Below are 19,501 nucleotides of genomic sequence, written 5' to 3' on the forward strand. Positions count from 1 at the left end.
AAACTAAATTTATAATAGTCATCATAATTTTTGAAAGAATAGTTTCACAACTGCTTCTTCAAATAATTACAGTTGTACCAAACACACCCTTAATCATGCAACGTATAATGTATAAATTAAGGCATCGTATAAATTTGAGAAAATTAAAATTAAAAAATCACAACAAACAATAGTTGTGACACATGGACAAGAAATACATTTACATCAACATCTCCATTTTCTTTCATTTGAGAACTATGTATCCAACTTGAAGCCTCCATTTTCATTACAAATAAAACCCCTCATTATTTTTGACAATTAATAATAGTTTTGGGTGCAAAATGAATTTTGTAATAAATAACTTCACCATCCTTTGCCAATGAGCCATAGCCAATCTAATGCAACTCCTGAAAAAATGCCACCAAGAAGAAACATGACCAACAAATTTCCCAATGCATTTGCCTCTGGCCCCTGCACATGAAAACTCCACTTAAGATCCAAACACTTTTTAAATTACTCGTGGTTGAAAATAATCTCTAAATAAACAAGCTGAGTTATGAGCCGAAAAACTTTAGATTGAATTTTTTGTAGTCAATTTCGAGCCAAACGTAAATAACTCGAACTGACTCTAGAATGGCTCATAGTATTCTTTATTTATAAAATTAAATATGTAATGCTAAGTAAAATTAAATATAACAAGTCATGAGCCAATTTCGAGCTGGATTGAATCCAAATAACTCAATTCGAGCCAATTAGTTTCAATTTTGAGTCGGATCGTTTCAACTCCAAATAACTCAATTTGAACAAGCTTGTTTCGATTTCGAATCGGATCCAACTCAATTCAATTTCAAGCCGATTCAGCTCGCTGATTTTGAGCCGAGCTGGTCGAGTCGATCCCAGCTCGGCCCAAAATTGGATCATTAACGGCCTTACAATCACGATGAATCTCAAAAGAACAATCCAACACAATATGAGAAACACTTTACCTTGTATCCCTTGGGTGCTGTGGTGAGCACACAAACAGTGAGATGGCCATTGGTAAACCCTAGCAGTGACGTCATCATGATCATCCACCCTTGCCCTCCCTTCTTCGCGGTGAAGTAGAACGCAGGGATGAACAAGAAACGAGAAATAACAGCAGCCATTAAACCCTTCCGAGATTCTATGCGGATGAATTTGATGAGGGGCGTGTATCTCCCAATGAGATCAAACACATTGTACATTGTAATCAACACAAGAGCATACCTTGAACAATCACAACTCTCTAGTTAGTAGCTTATAAAAAGCTATATAATTCAATGAATATTAATAGTAAGATGTTGTTTGACAATAGCTAAGATTTATGTTAAATATGATTTATCAAATTCAATGTGCTGCGGAAATGGAGGTCGTGAACGAAGATGGAATAAATCCGTCTCGTAGTCGGATATAGGGTCGGTTTAGGGTTGCAGTGCGGTGGCGGTGCGACACCGCACAACAGTTTTGCTCGTTTGGATAAACTGCATATTTTGGCAGCTTTTTCAAAAAGTTACTGTTGAAATCGGTGTTTTTCCAATAGTCCAGCTGAGTGCAAGGACAGCTTTTTAGTTGCGATCTAACTTTTAAAAAAAAAATTATAATAATCACTGCAATTTTTTACAACATTAGATTATTCTTCAGCAGCTTCACAGTTGTTTCTTAATAAGTTGCAACTGCTCAAAACAGACCCTTAGTAAATCCGAATTTAGGTAATAAAGAGAATAAACACGAAAAAAAGAGATCGAACGCAAGATAATTCGATTTAACGGATCGTTGGATTTATTATTATTATTTTTTTTCCGGTATTTGGCTGGATTTAATTTAAATTCTATTAATAGTATGCTGCCAAATATCGTCTAAAAGTTTGAGAAAAGTGCTAAAAAGACTCGTTGATCCTTTAGCAGTAGATTCCTGAAATCTATAAAACTGTCAATTTAGTCCTCACTCTTTTAATATGGGTTAAAATATTCATCTTTGGGGATTGCATCTATCCATATTTAAAGAGTCGATGAACTAACATGAAATTTTTATAAAGTGCACTAAAATGACCTCATAAACTTTTCTGACATTACATATCTAATACCTAATATTTCGTGTTTACATGCATAATACTTGTTATCTTTAATATCACATAAAAAATACAATCATTTTTAACTTTTGAAAAATGAAATACATCTTTTCATGCATAAGTTATGACATCAAAGTCCTAAAAGTGTTAAGTAACATTTAGGAGTTGGATACATTAGAATTATGTGGTATGTACATGCCACACAATTCTTATGTATTTACATATCTAACACATAAACTTTCATATTTACATGCCTAACACCATATCTTTAACATCACATACAAAAATCACCATTATTAACTTCTGAAAGTGAAATATATCTTTTCACGCAAAATTTTATGACATCCCAAGTGTTAAAAAGTGCAAATATAGAACTTAAAGGTATTAGATATGTAAGAATTAAGTGGTATGTATGTAAATTTCCCAAAATTTAAACCTGGAAAGAAATTACAAGCATACCAAGATCCCAATGCATGATTTCCAGTATCTTCAGAAAGAAAGCCAGGAAAGAGTGAGAGCATATATGAGGTACAAATCCAATGAATAATCCAAATTCTTCTTCAGCAGCTGCTTCATTGTCAGAAGTTCCATGTGCTTTGGATCTTCTTCAGCCTTGTTCATGTTTTCATAATTAGAAATCATAAACCTAATTCTTATTTACATATCTAACATCTAAACTATATTTTTTTTATTTTTTAACATTTATACCACCCAATGCTTTCATACCACATCAAAAGTACTACTATTTTAACTTCAAAAAAAAAAGAGTAAAAAATTACCTTTTCATGCATAAAAAAGGCGGCAAATATGTAAAAATTAAAAGTTTAGATATAAAAAATGTAAACACATAAGACATGACTGAACTGTATGTACATCCTCCTGATAAAAAATATAGGGGCATTTAAATGCATACCACCAATTCTTATATATATATATATATATATGCGTGTGCGTATTTGTGCCGCAAGCCTTAGCCTGTTGGCGGCGAGGTCACTGCAAGTCCCTTCAGGTCAAGGGTTCGATTTCACCGTGACGCGGGGATTCTGAAATATTAGTCACATGGCGCAAACACCCAATCATAGGTGCCCGAGCGCAAAGGGGAAGCAATATTTGGGGCCCACCGTATATATATATATATATGTAACACCTAAACATTGCCTCTTATTTATATATCATACAAATCTTTCATATCACATAAAAAATACCAAGATTTTAACTTTTAAAAAATGAAATATGTCTTTTCATGCATGGATAAAATGGTATGAATGTAAAAATTAAATACATAAGAATTGAGTGATATGTATGTAAATCATTCTTACAAAAACTATAATGAGAAGCGCATACACCAACATACCACTTGTTCATTCTTCACGTCGACGCCAGCTGCCGCAAGGTCGGCGGAAACCGTCTTAGATCCTTCCGAAGCAGCCTTTGAGCGATAATACCTCACGATAGGCAGTTTTGGAAACACGTATGCATAGAGTAGAAAACATACAAGTTCAAGAAATGATGCAAATGCGAAGAACATAACTGGGAGAGCGAAATTCATGTCAGATAAATTGATGTTTATGATGAAATGTAGATGATAAAATGTTGAAAAATGTGACTTTTTCGATTAGTTAAACAAAAGGTTGTTACATACTCGCTCCTTTTCGAAGGCCATTGTGGCTGTGCTCGAAAGCCGCTTTTGTAATGAGCCTCAAAGCAGATGTTAATGCTCCTGATGCAGCCAAACCAGCTAAAAATGACTGTGAATCAACGAAAAAAAAAAATAAGGGGACATTTGGTATTCTATGTTTTTTTAATTTTGTTTATGCTTTGATTTGAAACAAATCATTGCTTATTTGATTAAAGTATGATTATTTTTAAAAATATTTAAAACACTTAAAAGTTGTTTTGAGTGTTCTCAATATATTAATTTATTTTTAAAAAATAAAAAAGAAAAATATGTAAAAAATACATTAAAAAAACATATTTAAAAAATTAAAAAAAAAATGATCCCTAACAAGCTCTAAGTTAATGAGGCTATGTGTTACGCATGTGAGACAACTGATCCAGGCAGGACAGATCGAAACCCAGCCGACCTGTCCACCCCAAACGTCCAGGAGCCGACAAGTTTAGTAGGAGTGGGCAGAAAGACTTGGTGCAGCCGCAGAGGATTCCAACCCTTATGTGGGGCCTACTAAGGCGCTAATCACGTATGAAGGGGCAGGCAAGTTTGCAAGAGAGCTGGGAGAGCTTTTATAAAGAAAAATTATCAAGAGTTTGTTTTAGGTTTTGTTTGGTTACAGTTTTTCTTTTCTAGAAGGATTCCTGGCGACATCAAGCGTTTGTGGAGGGACGATCTACGTCTCGAACAGTAGATCAACAATGTATCTTGTTTATTTTCATTGATATTAATAAGATCAGCCCTCATCTGAGTTTTCCCATCTCTCTATTGCAATTTATTCGTTGTTTATTCACTATTTCTTGTCCGGATTGTATCACTATGCTAATGTTTCGTTCTATATGTTGGAGGTCTGAAACAAATTTTCATCATTTCTAGTCAACTACTAGATGATGGGACGGTGAAAGAGACCAAAATTAATGCACTTTGTTCAGCAACATAGACTAATACTTTTTTCAGGCTTAATGTATGTCTTATTTCATTAAAAAAAATTATCGAGGCATTTACATGAATATCACATAGATCTTATGCATTTAGATATCTAACACCTAAATTTAATATTTGCATTCACAACCCACAAATTTTTAGCATCACATCAAAAATACCACATTTGCTGACTTTTTTATTAGTCAGATGCGCATTTGTATGCGTATATTTATGGCACTAAGGTATTATAAATGTAAATATCAAATTTTAGGAGTTAGATATGTAAATCCATAAGAATTGTTGCACTTATGTAAATTTCCCATATTTATCTTCTAATAATTAACTTTTTTTATATTTTCAACAATCAGAACATGAAAAAAAATTACCTGAATGAATTCAGGCTGCATAAAGGCAAGATCACCAACCATGCCCCCTTGAAGATGACCATCAGCAATACCAAAAGCTGCACTAATAAGACATACACCAATGAAGGCTCCAATCCCTCCTTTCCCTGAAGTCGCCAAATCTAACTGTAATATATGAAAACATATTGATAAATTGAATCATAAGAGAAGTGAAGTGTCAAAATACTCCCCGAACTATTTACATGAGGCCATTTTAGTCCCAGAGTCTATAAAAATGCCAATCATTCCCCATACTCTTTAAATTGGGACTGAAATAGTCCTTCGTGAGAATTATTTTAGCCCATGTTAAAAAAGCTTGGGGATTTAATCGGGAGTTTTATAGAATCTGGGACTAAAATGATACCCTGCTAAGAGTTTGGAAACAATTTTAGCACTTTTCTCATAAAAAAGTGTCAAAATAGTCCCTCAAATATTTTACAGGGTGTCATTTTAACCCCATTGTTTATAAAAATGTCAATTTAGTCCCCATACTCTTTTTAGTATGAAATAAAATAATCCCCACAGAGAATTATTTCAGCCCTAATTTAAATAACCCGAGGACCAATTTAACACTATTATAAATTCTTGGACTAAAATGGGCCCAAGTATAGACAATTTTGACATTTTGCTCATTCAATTATACAAAAGAGAAATCCAGAAGCTAAAGTTATAAAAGAGAATTAACTTACAACTATTACAAGCACTGTGCTTATAAAGAATAGGGTATAGCCAAATAGATTCCTTTTTCTGGTATTTAGCTTTGCTTCATGATAAGTGAGTATTGCAGTAGTAACAAAGGCAAAAGGCTGATAAACTATACTAAGTACTCTAGTTGGGTGATAACTCTGCAACCAAAGAAAAATATCAATATAATATTTCAATAATTCATAATTTATGGTCACAAACTGAAACAAATAATTTACACTATCTAAAAATCAGTCTATAATTGAACAATATAACATAACAATATATTTTTAAAGCACCAACAACATAAAATTCATTGCAGAAGTTTGTAGATTTCATCAAAACTCTCATTTAATCAATAATATCATGTCAAATGCAAAAAAAAAAAGAATGTTAGAACTGAATGAGCATATACAATTCAGAGAGTTTCTTACCGGAAATATTTTTACATAGTAATCCACAATAGTTAACATACTGTTCCATGCAATTAAAGAACCATTTCCAAGGAACCAACAAACAACAATGGCAGCAATTCTTCCCTGAGTGACCAGAATACAAATAATCACTAATGAAGCCATCCAAGCCATCATAAAAACTTTGCAAAAACAAAAATGCAAGAACATTTTACTAACCTTTTTTATTGCATCCTCATTCTCAATTTCATAAGTCATGATGACTTTGCTTCACCTACATATTCAATGGCAACAAAAACACAAAATTGAATTAAAATATGAGACTGAGGATGTGTATGGGACTGCTGTTTAGAAATTTGGTGGTAATGATGAGTTTTTTTATAGAATGATATAGAGGGTGATAGATGTAAAAAAATTTGTTTTTTTTTATATTTTTAGAATACAAAAGTCTATAATATGTAGAACAACTTTCAAAAACTCTACTTTCTCATATTGTTTCACGGTTAATTCAAGTATTTGCTTCAAATAGGAAAGCCAAAAACCTCAAATTTAAGTATTTACTCAATAAATGAGTGGATTAAAATATGCAAAATTGAGGTCTGAAACATATATAGAACTATCAAAGATGAAAACTTCAGCCAGAAAAATTGAATATATAGCTTTGGCTTTGAGAAAGTTTGGATTCAAATCTAATAAAACAAAATATCTGATTTGGTGGATAAACACTCATCATAGTAAATCAAATATCAAACAAACACAAATTTTAATAAAGAAAAAAAAAATACCTGTTATTTTCAATACCAAAAGAAGCTATTGGTTGCAAATTTACCAAAGATTCAGTCCAACTTAACTAAATTTTGCACCAAACAATTTTCAAAATTTAGTAAATCCAAATTCATGAAATCGATAAACTCTACTCAAAATTAAATCCTAATTGCAGCAAAACAACACATAAAGGGGTAATACCCGAACTCCAAAGAACAAACAAGAAGAAACTTATGAGAAGAAACAAAGAACTAACTCTCCTTGAGGATTGAATCCCTTCAAAGATTCAGAAAAAAAAAACATTCAAATCTGAGAACAACTGAAAAAAAATCAGAGAAGTTCATACATTAAATGAATGTATGAACGTCGTTTAGAGAATCCTCAAAGCTTAAAAGTTGAAGTAGCTCATCCACAAAAAAAAAAAAAAAAAAACAAAGCAATAGAAATACTCTCACTTTTAAAGATTTTTAAATCAATTCATTCTCATTACATTAAATGAATAAAAAAAATCAAACTGTAAGGCTTAAGAAACACTTCCGCACGGGTCAAACCCAATGGAGGAGTTCTTACGGAACAGAAAGCTTCAATCTTTATAAAACCTATGAAAAATGGACTCTTTTTAAAAACAATAAAAAGAGCTCTCTCCTCTCTCTCTCTCCCTCGCTCTAAAAAGGAAAAAAAAAAGCTTCTTTGATGCAGATAGCGGCAAGTAAGACCTAAACTGCAAAGTCCAAAAAAACAAAATAGGTAGAAAGAAAGAGAGATCGTTGCACCGCTGAATAAGCAAAATTTCAAACTTTTTAGAAGAAAGGGAACTTAACCAACCAAATAGATAAAAAAGGAGAAAGCTTTTGGTTATGTTGAGTGAAGACGACTTGAGTTGAAAGATGCTTTACGGTTTTATAGAAAAAAAGTCAGACGTATTTATTAGATTTATTTTTTTATAAAATTATGATATTATTTTTTATTAATTAATTGAGTCCTCTTAGAGATGCACCGTAGTTATCCTTTTTTTTTAAAAAAAGGATTTTTAATAGAAAAAAAATAATATTTTCATATATATATATATATATATCGCATGAGTAGATTTTAAATAATCTAAAATTATTTATATTTTTATGATAATTACATATGTATAATCTCATATTTACAAATTAATCACCATATAATTTTTTTAGATGTATTTACACGTAATACTATTAAATTATTGTGAATTTGATAAAAAATAAAAAATATGGGTTTTATCATGAATTTTGATATTTGAGTGAGAATTTAAAAAATAGACAACGATGATGAATTATTTGTAAATAGCAAGTTTCAGGTGATTTGGATGTAACTGCTCCATCTTTACATTCAAAACCTCTTCAAAAAAATTATAGCATTTATTATCTTATTTAAGGGGGGAAAAAACAAGCAAATAAATTATAAATGTGCCCTAAAATCAATTTCATGAAGAAGAATGCACATAGCTTTGCATGGATACCATTGATTTAATATGAAAAGATGAAACCTTAAAATATGCAAATTTGTAACCTAAAATCTAAGAATTTTCATATTTAGCATCAACTTTTCATTTTATATATTATTTAGCACAATGTTAAGGCTTATATATGTACCTAGAATCTTAAAATTTTCATTACATGTAAATAATAAAAGCTTATATGTTACCCATGTAAATTCAGATATTTTAAGGGTGATTTATGTAAATTTCTCTAAATATAATTGTAATAAAAAATATAATGCACAATTTATATCCTTAATTTGTTGTTAATCTGGATTTGATAGTTATATTTATTATATACACAGTAATAAAAAATAATAATATTGGACTTAAAATTAATTAAGCCTAGCCAGGCGAAATTAAATTAACTTCATTTTTAAAACAAAAATATATGAAACAGTACAATTGTACATAAAGAACCTCGTAATATCATAAATTGTAATTGCTAACGAATAATTTTTTGTAAATTTTGAGAGAAATGGTCTAGAAATTAATCATCTGAAAGTTTCAACCTTTGTATGATTTGTTGATAAATTAGGGCAAATCAACGTAGGAATCTACGAACACAAGAAAGAACACACAGATTTAACGAGGTTCGACAATTTGCCTAAGTTCTCATGAGCAAAAGCGGCGGCTTTCAGATTTCACGAAAAATAGTACATCCCCTTAGGGTTACAAGTACAACATATATATAATCATAATGTGAAATATGTAATTATAAAATTACCCATGTACCGTACCTTGAGGGCAACGAAACTCCCCCGATTAGACAAATGCTTCCGCTCTACTCCACCAGCTCGCTCGCTCGCTTGCTCCATTCAGCTCCAGCATCTGCCCCTTATCTGGCATATGAGTCAAATCTAACATGATTTTAACCTTTTTCATGTATGTTCTTAAAATTATTTTAATATTTAATCATTCAAAATAATTAAATATTTTTAAATAAAATTGTAAAAAATAAATAATAAAAATCCAAGCTATCAAAGTAGTTATCGACGGTTGGTAATGTTTAATGGCGGCAGTAGAGTTGAATTTCAGCTTCTTCATACATCTTCATGTTTTATTTCTCAAGCGTCGAGCTCCTCCCCCATGAAAGGGTGGGGCTCTATTTATAAAGTTTTAAATACAATCAATGCAGGAATATGAATAACTTTGATCAAACGACTGAGAGAGTTTCATTCGATAATACAATATTTGATTAACATTTAAGTGCCTTAATGATTTCAAGTCACTCCATTTAACTATAGACTCGTTAGTATCATCATTTGTTTGACCTTCCAAATATGTCCAGAAAACTTTTAAAAACGGTTTAATGACTTGATATGTGCTTGATTTGGTTTGGATTGAACCAATTTCGGTAACATTGAGTTCTTGTCGAGTCAGTAGGTTTGGTTGTTAGCTTGTTGAAATCAGAATTTTGGATGACTTTTGAGGTTATGAATATTTCTTGCTAAAAAAATTAACTTAAGATCCATGTCCGTTAGAGATTTGTTAGGTGTATCGAAATTTTTATAAGAAGTTAAAATAGATGTTAGAGTTTTAGAAGCATTATTTAAGCCACGACTATATATATATATATATATATATATTGTTCCGTCTATTTGATGGTTTGATAATATTACTATAAAAATAATAAATTATAGTTTATTGGGTTATGATAATTACATTAATAAGCTTGATTTTAACTTAGTTCCAACGATACCATAAAATAAAGTGGTATTTACATTCATGCCACCTAATTCCAATGTATTTACATATCCAACAACTAAAGTTTAATTTTTACATTTATATCATCTAAATTTTCATATCACATCAAAAATATCAATGTTTTAATGTTTTAATTTTTTAATGGTGAAATACACTTTTTCATGCATGGGTAAGGTGCTATGCATGTAAGAATTATAATTTAGGTGCTAAATATGTGGATACATAAGAATTAAAGGGTATCAATGTAAATCTTTCTAAAATAAGAGGAAGATTTAAATACATAAAATGCAGTTGCTGTTGTTTGAAGAACCAACTATTAAACAATAGAAAAAACTACTGTTCAAAAAGCTGTGGTGACTATTTCATTTTTTTTTTCTTTTTTTTTTTTTAATAAGACCATGGATTTCTGATAATCACCACAAGTAGTCAGGTCTAGTAAGAAAATACAACTTTTAGCTGTAGCTTTTTAAGAACTTAGGCAAAGCACAGTTTTGCCAAACATAAAAACTGCGATGTGGCACCACACCTCCGCCCCAAACACACCCTTAATAATTATTCTAAACAGCTCGTTATAGCTATTATAGTCGAACTAACAATGTATATCAATTTTGTAACTCCCATCTTCTTTAATTCTAAAGAAGAGTAGACCCATATACTCGGAATTACATTGTAGACTATTTCAAATGGGCCATGACCCTTAATCATGATGTCTCCTTTTGCTTAATTTCTTTTAATTTTTTGTGTATGTGTTAAATTTTATGAACACTAAGAAGTTGGATAATCACTCTAATGCTGCTAACCTCTCTTGACATATCATTTTTCATCAATTATGAACTAGTAAATATTTAAAATATTACCTTAAGAGACAAATAGCAGATAACGAGTTTCTCCCGTGCATGGCCGGGCACTTATTAATATATATTTATTATAGCGTAGGAAATAAGTTGAAGGCCAGCTTAATATATAATTGACATTTCTTTTTTATGTTTTTTTTTTAAATTTATTATTAATTTTTAAATTTTTTTATTATATAATTGACATTTGCCAATAAACCGTTGAAAATTACTTTAATTAAAATAACGTACCATAAACCCTCAATATTCAAGCAAAATTTCAAAGGCTGGGGCTAAATATTGAGTATTCATAAAAATCAAATTAAAGGAAGATTTACATAAATACCACTCAATTCCTATTGATTCCAAACATCTAAACTTTGATTTATACAAACATACCACCTTATTTATGCATGAAAATATATATTTCACGTTTTATTTTAAGGCAATATACATACATTGGACCCAACGCATATGTAATTACATATCTAACACAAAAACTTTGTTTGCTACATTTATACCATCCAAATCAATCACATCACAATAAAAATATCACTATTTTAGCATTTAAAAAGTGAGATCCACAATTTCATACATAGATAAGATGGCGTATATATATGTAAAAGGGTTTAGGTGCTAGATATGTAAAATCATATGATTTGAAGGGTATATGTCTAAAAGTTCCTTCATTTTACAGGAGTTTAAATTAAAAGTACCAATGCTATGATCAATTGCCACACCAATTTCTTCCTTCTCTTGCTCCCTCTCTCCCCAAAAATTATTGTGTCAGGTGACCTGAAGCAAATTTGAGTGCGGCGTCAAATTAAGAATGGCCACTTAGAAGATGAGTCCCGCACTTTTAAAAAATAATAATAAAATATGTATTTTAGTGGGCCATATTTGTAGGTGAAAAATTTTAATTGGAAGCAATCACCTCTCCCCTCCCTTTCTCGCCTCTTTTTATCTTATTCTACGTTAGTTATTGTTGTGGGATGCTATGCCTATAATGCATTCATTTATTTGCATGTTACTTAAATATAGAAGAAATTATATTTCAATTTAATGAAGCTTAAATTTGGCTATATATACCCTAAAAGTAAAAAATGAATTAATTAATTTTGAGCTATCTTTGCAACTATGTTATAACAATAAGCATGGTCGAGCCAAACCTACCCGCCGAAGTGGTCAAGCTAAGCCCATCTGTCAAAGTGGTCAAACTAGTACGGAGTAAATTAGCCACTGAAAAAGACTATCATTACATCATAGTACATGACTCCACCCTAATAAATGGCGCTCTTAATCATTTCCCTAAGATATCGTGGATATGCGTAATACCGTACAGAATGTAATTTCATATTTCTTTTCTTTTTTGTATAAAGGGATGTCAGAGGGGATCAAAATGAAGACAATCGTTCTCTCTATCTTTCTCTAAAAACTTGAATCCCTAGAGAGAGAGATAGTGAAAGAGACTTTATTTTAGTCATTCCTGACCACTGACGGATCTTGAGATACTATAAAGTGAGAAACACAAGCTTTAACAACACATTTATCATATTCTCTCATACATTTGTCTTAAAAAAGAGATTCTTAATACAGGACCCTAAACCCTAAAAATATTCAACATCCTAAAATGTGCGGCGAGGTATACCTTTTAAATTTATCATATTGAAAGCCAAATATAAATAAATCTTAAGATGGTAAGCACCAATAAAAAAATAAAAAATCAAGCTTTATAAGTGTTAATGAAATAAAACTCAACAAATAATAGCTTCCATTACAACATATTCTTAATTTGCTTAAGATTAACGTCATTGACAAGTCTTTTCAAGATTAATTATATTTTGACTGAGAAGAGAATAAACTCTATTAAATAAAGGGGGCGTTTACATAAATAGCACATAATTCTTATGTATTTGCAAATCTCTCACTTAAACTTTCATATTTACACATATAGAATTAGAATCTTTACAATCACTTTAAAAGGCACTATTATTATCCATAGATTTAATACACCGAAATGTTATATATGTAAATACGAAATTTTAGGTGTGAGATATCTAAAAACAGAAGATTTGTGTGTTATATGTATAAATTTCCCTGAAATAAATATAACATCATGATCATTTTTGGGTGCTTGGTTGAGGGATGAATACTTAATTTAGTCAATATAACATTATTTGAACATTTCAGATCAACGTAATAAAGCCTACCAACAAATTAAGCCATCTCATATAAAACTGGAAGATTTCCATACATACCACTCAATTCCTATGAATTTACATATTTGAAAAAACCTAAACTTCAATATTTACGTATATATCACCTTATGCATGACAAGGTGTATTTCACTTTTAAAAAGTTTAAATGCCGGTAGTTTTTATGACTTATAAAATATTTGGGTGGTATAAATGTAAAAAACAAAGTCTAGGTGTTGGATATGTAAATAAATCAAATTAGTTGGAGTTGTTAGCATCATCTTTTGATGCCACCATAGTAGGATCTTCGCTCAACGGAACTTAGGGTATATTTCACCCACATGTGCCTGCCCAAGGCTCAGGATATCCATTTTCCATCCTTTGGCACGTGGCCAAGATTGTTTTGTTAGGCTTTGGTTGTTTGATGAGACGAGGGCCGACCGACATTACATGGATGGGATAGCCCTGGCCGGAGGAATTTTGTTCGACGCAACACGAACAAATCAGACGCCAAAATTGAATTTCTCGTGAGAAATTATTATTTAAATGACTTTGGATGGCAGAACGGATAATGTGGATGCGTCTAGATCGTCATTTTCTCTTAGGGAGAGCCTTCCAGGTCTTGCCACATGCTTTAAATTAATAAAAATAGAAAAATAGCCCCAAGTATGCTAAGCGTGACCACACCCACATGGGGTTGTAACCATGCCCAGGAGTGGCCACACCCTATTTGTGGTGTGGTCATGTCAAGCCCTTCAGCCTGTTTTAATTCATTCCATTGCCTTGTCCTTGTTTTTCCATCAGGAAGCCATCTAACCAACGAGATAAGCTGTTGGACCGATCCTAAGCCAAAAGAGGCAAGTAGTCATTCGAACCTGAATATCCTTCCTGCGGGAGAGATCTGGGGAGATATAGCAATCATTTTCATTTGGGGAGAGCCAGGAGTGATCATAGAGAGCTGAAGAAGAGTTTTGGAGAGTCTTTGGAGAGCTTCTTCACCCTTTTTCCTCTTCCTTTTCTCCATTTCTTTCTCCTTCCTCCTCTCGTGTTTTCTTTCTCGGTCACCGTCCTGGTCCAGGAAAAAGAGAGGAAGAGCAAAGCATGGTGTGGCGTATGTGCCGAAAAACTCCTTGGGATGAGAGATTCATCACCTGAGGGTAGCGGAGGCCGATACCTGGAGCGTCACTGAAAGCTGTTAGTGACGAAGAGAGCTTCTTCCCGAGCAATGAATGGGCTTCGATCAACCACTATGACGGTATAGCCCCCTCAACCTTCGTATTTTCCTTTTTAGCCACCTCTATGATTAGAGTTTGCTAGGTGTTGTGGGTTTGGTCGCCCACGCCGAAGAGTCTGATCGGCCACCTGTTATCGTCCTACTTAATCAATCGTCTGTTATCAGATAGTCAGATTGGTCGAATGATACCGGTCAGCCCGACCAAACGCCTTTTGATTGACCATTTTTGTGGTGTCGCCTTGGGTTTGGTCACCCACGCTAGGCAAGTTGGCCGGCTGGCATTAGTCGGCACGGTCATACGCCTATTGATTGGGCCAGTTGTGTCTGAGAGAAATCCTTAGGTTAGGATTTTACATTTGTGGCCAAATCCCAAGCGAAGCCAAGAGTGTCTCCATACAAGCCATAGTTCCAATTTGAGCGGGTTGAAACCCTAATTTCTCACGGTTGTGGTGGTATCTGATCTTCTGTTTACCTATTTGTTATTATATATATATATATATATATATATATTTATTTATTTATTTGATTCTCTAATCTTCGAATCATTGATATGATTCGGTAGTGAGATCTATTCAAATAATGAAATTATATAAAAGCTGATGACTCAGAGTCTTAAAAAAAACCAAGAATACATACATGTATCCATAAACTTAAAATTTAAGACTTTAAAAATAAGTAATATTATATTTATCCAAAAACAAATCTTGAGGCCTTCAAACTTAAGAAAATTAATAATGTTAAAAAAAAATTCAATACTGAATTTATCATTTCAATAATATATTTTCTATTAAATAAATGAATTTATTTATTATAATAAGTTATAAGATAGAAATACTTGTTTAATTCATTACCAAATAAAATTATATAAAAAAGCTATGGAGGAAAGTGAAAAATCATGCAAAATTAGAAATACATTATATCTACTGTTCAGCCTCTTCCTTCTTACCCTTAATGTCCAGCATGCATTTTTTAAATTCACTATAACATAAAATTTTCTAAACAAACGATACAAATATTAAATTCGTATTAACCTAATTAATAATAATAGCATCATATTACTGAAAGCAATTTAATTTAATTAGAGGTTTCTTAGCTTAAGAATATTAATTATTTTTTTCCAAAATAATAAAAATGCGCATTTACATACATACCCCCAATTTCTATAGATTTACACATCCAATAAACTTAAATCATTTTATCCAAGCACGAAAATCTGCTAGACATGTAAAGGTAGCAGTTATGAGATAAAGGTTAGAATAATCTGGTGACAGTGGTTAGACATATAGATATATATATAGTCATATAATAGTAGTTGGAGGATCATAAGCAAGCAATGATGAAGGAGCGTCAGTATCATTGGGTGGAAGGTTGTGGTTGAATGACTATGGTCGCGTGGCAGTTATCAAGCAATGATGATAAAAAATCATAATTGATAAGAAATCATAGTTGGTCGTAGGCATACAACATTGTTTTAACTGCTATATAAAGCAATGTTAATTGAGCGACGATAACAAGATAATGATAGTCGGGTGATAATAATTATGTGATTGGGCATTAACAATATGTGTGTCAGACTTGTTGGTGATGATGGATGACAAGATAAATGGTGCTGGTTTGATTGAGGTGAGAGTCTGACGACAATAATGTTATCAAGAAATGATGATAAGAAATCATAGTTGGTCGTGGTCATACAACTGTGGTTTGACTGCTATATAAAGCAATGTTAATTGAGCGATAATAACTAGATAATGATGGTCAGACGATAATACTCTTTTGGTTGAGCATTAACATGATGTGTGTCAAACTTGTGGGTGATGACAGATGACAAGTTCAACGATGTTGGTTCGATTGTGGTGAGAGTCCGACAACAACAGTGGCTGGCGAATAGTGACGATCCCAAGATTACAATAAAGCAGGCACTCATACTATGGCATATGGCATAGTGGTCAGATCTCAAGGTGATTTTTTGAACAAGAAATATTCAAACCTCGATAAAAAGTCATCTGGAACTCCGATTTCAACAAACTTACAGTAAACTGACCGGCTTGATAAGAACAACCCAATTACCAAACCAAATGTTACCAAAATTGGTTTATATTGAACAAAATTAAGCATAGATCAAGCCATTAAATAACTTTTAAAAGTTTTTTTGACACATTTGAAAGATCAAACAAATGTCAATTCTTACGAGTCTATAGTAAAATCGAGCGTCTTGACAAGATAAATCCAATGAACCCAATATCACTCGATTTTAACATCAATAAGACACTCAATTGTTAATCAAATGTCGTATGATCGAGAGAAGTCAACTGAGTCATCCGATCAAATTAATTCATATTCTTGAATTAATTGCACACGAATTATATCACTAGAGTCTCGCCCTTCTTATGACGGTTGAGAAGAAACTGAAGTCCACCGCCAACCGCCACAGACCACCTTCGGCTGCAGTAGACAACCACTGATAACCTTCAGCTCTCCTATCGTCGTCAACCACCACTGACCGTCGTCGATCTCTGTCAACCACCGTCGACCTCCACCAATTGGACGCCGTCAATTGTTATTTGAAGCCGTCAATCGACGTTGTAACTTAGAAAATCTAGTAAATCTTTCCCGCCAATAGAGCAACTGGTTGCAACTGCAATCATCTTTTTATAATGGAACTCTTCAGCTGGGTCAGTCTCCATGATTTTTCCCTTTTCTAGTTTTCCACGTAAAAATTTATTGTGTCTCTAGTGATTGTTTCTTTTATTCAAGTGTGTGTAGAATTCTCTTGCAACACAAAGACGATAACTCATTACTCAGCTGTCGCAAATTTTCTAGCACGCATCAATGCTTATTTAATATATTATAATCCAAAAAAATATAAATTTTAATTATGCTTATACATTTATATATCTTAAAATAAATCCAATAATTATAAAATATATTAAATGTCCTGATCACCTATTTTTCTCATCTATTAATTTACAATTAATGATTTTCTCTCTGTTGTGATATAATTTAATTCATTAAATTTTCAAAATAAGTTTATTTTATGAATTGAACTATCAAGAAAATTTCCTAGCCATTGTAATAAACGATTTGTTTATTTATTTACTTATTTATCTATATTATTATTTAAAAATATAAACTTATAATAGTGCTAAACGGACAGCAATAAATTAAAACATTAGAAGCAATTCGTTGGACTACAAAACCAAACACTTCTAAAATGACTGACGAAGAATAAAATTAAACAAATTTAATTAATAAAGAAAAACTTACCTTTAAGACCATTATGCCACATCTTGTCATTGGCTGTGTGTTGAGTTGGTTGTACTTAAGCGTTTTTAATTTATAGTTAATTAATTATGTAATTGCATATTAAATAATTTAATTGTTCACACTCTTACTCAAATGTTTCAAGAAATTTGTTGGAATCATCAATAATTTATAATTGCAAATTATTTTATTTGTGTGACATATGTAGGGCATGCATGCAATATACTTTTTAATTAATTATTTATGTACTACAAGCTTCACAAAATAAATTTAGTAGTTCTGAAATTTATCGTGATTTTTTTTTTTTATTTTGATATTTTTACATAAATTTTTCATATATTGCGAGTTTCAAATAAAAGTTTTGCGGTGACCTTCAAAATTCATAAATAAATTATTACTCTCCGTATGAGAGAGGGTTTATATTGAAGAGGGCTCTCAAGTTTTGAGGATCCATGAACTTTACTTAGCCACTACCATCTAACCATAGCTACTGGATCCGTCACCCAAATATTGTCATTGGATTATCATCTCGTGTATTTAATTAGACAATCCCTATTATCAAATTGCGACCACTTGACCATTGCTACCTGTCTACGATTACATGGTTGCTATCACTTAATTATGTTCATCATATCACCATTGTTTGACCATGATTGCCTCATCATTGTCCTTTAACTTTAATTGATTGACCATCATCAGTTGATCACCATCAATGAATTATAATTGGTTATTCATTCTTGTCTAATTACAGTCACCTGATCATCATCCCTAGATTACAATCACCTAGCTATAGCCACCTGACTACGAACACCAAACCAATGCCACCTCATTATAGTCGCTTGAACACTATCAAGCATTATCACTTGATTTCAGTTGCTCGTCCACTACCACGAACTCCTGTCACTCAAACAAACAAAAATCTAATTATGTGCTCTTAACGATCATTGCCATACTATGATATAAGCCTAATGCATGCTATTAATCCATGATATATCTTATAAAGTCAATGCACACACGGTGCTGACATCAACCTAAATTAAAGTTATTCCTATCAACCAAAACTTAAAATTCTTAAGTTAGATTGTTGGGTTAAATCATTTTTTGACACATCTACTCATAAGCACAATGTATATCACTCATTCTAAAGCCAATAGCCATCAAGTTTATCACTCGTCATTAGCATCAGCACGTGTTGCCCTATAATATAACACGATGTCATAAAATAACTCCAATGCCTACAATATCTTACAAATGTCATCATAGAATCTATTGCACATAATTTATGTTCATTATACTAATGTCTTTCCCAGTCATGAGGAATAACATCATTTATATTCTATAACATATAAGAATTTATCATTTCATCATAGCCCGGTCTCATAATTTTTCTTTTCTAGAATATTCTAATTCAATTTTAATTGGCATAATATCATAAATCATAATCGTCTAATTTAATTAGAGATAAATGTAATACACATTGTAACAAATTAATCATATTTTAAATTATTTTAAAATAAAAATAATATTATAAAATTAATATCACCCAATACTTTTTCCAAATAAAAACAAATTTAAACCGACTCGCATAACCTCGGGGAATCAATGAGGTCTTCACACAATTAAGAATTACATACAACCACTCGATTCCTACGTATTTACATAACTAACCCTCAAGTTTTATCCACATGTCCCTTATCTAACGCATCAAAACCTACATCTTAGTTTTTAAAAGTTAAAAAGGTGATGTTTGTAATATGGTATGTAACTTTTGGACGCTATAAACGCAGCAAATAAAATTATAGGTGAAAGATTTGTAAATACTGAAAAATTGGGAGATATGTAGGGA

The 19,501-nt window shown here is 31.8% G+C and overlaps 1 protein-coding gene and 1 pseudogene across 3 annotated transcripts in view; both read right to left on the bottom strand.

Moving 5' to 3' along the window:
• Positions 1-126: 126 nt before the first annotated feature.
• Positions 127-7,789, bottom strand: LOC110030787 (annotated as a pseudogene).
• Positions 7,790-9,169: 1,380 nt separating this feature from the next.
• The window catches only part of LOC110030786 (5' exonuclease Apollo), a 20,155-nt gene continuing 9,823 nt past the window's right edge, over positions 9,170-19,501 (bottom strand). The window contains exon 5 of one of the 3 annotated variants that reach the window (XM_020733702.1): positions 9,170-9,267. The gene's annotated coding sequence lies outside the window, so the exon portion shown is untranslated. Of the gene's footprint in view, positions 9,286-11,696; positions 11,761-19,501 lie in introns of those variants that run through there. The other 2 variants (XM_020733703.1, XM_020733704.1) reach the window with 2 other exon arrangements.

Source organism: Phalaenopsis equestris, unplaced genomic scaffold (assembly GCF_001263595.1).
Source record: "Phalaenopsis equestris unplaced genomic scaffold, ASM126359v1 Scaffold000761, whole genome shotgun sequence".
Classification (NCBI taxonomy): domain Eukaryota; kingdom Viridiplantae; phylum Streptophyta; class Magnoliopsida; order Asparagales; family Orchidaceae; genus Phalaenopsis; species Phalaenopsis equestris.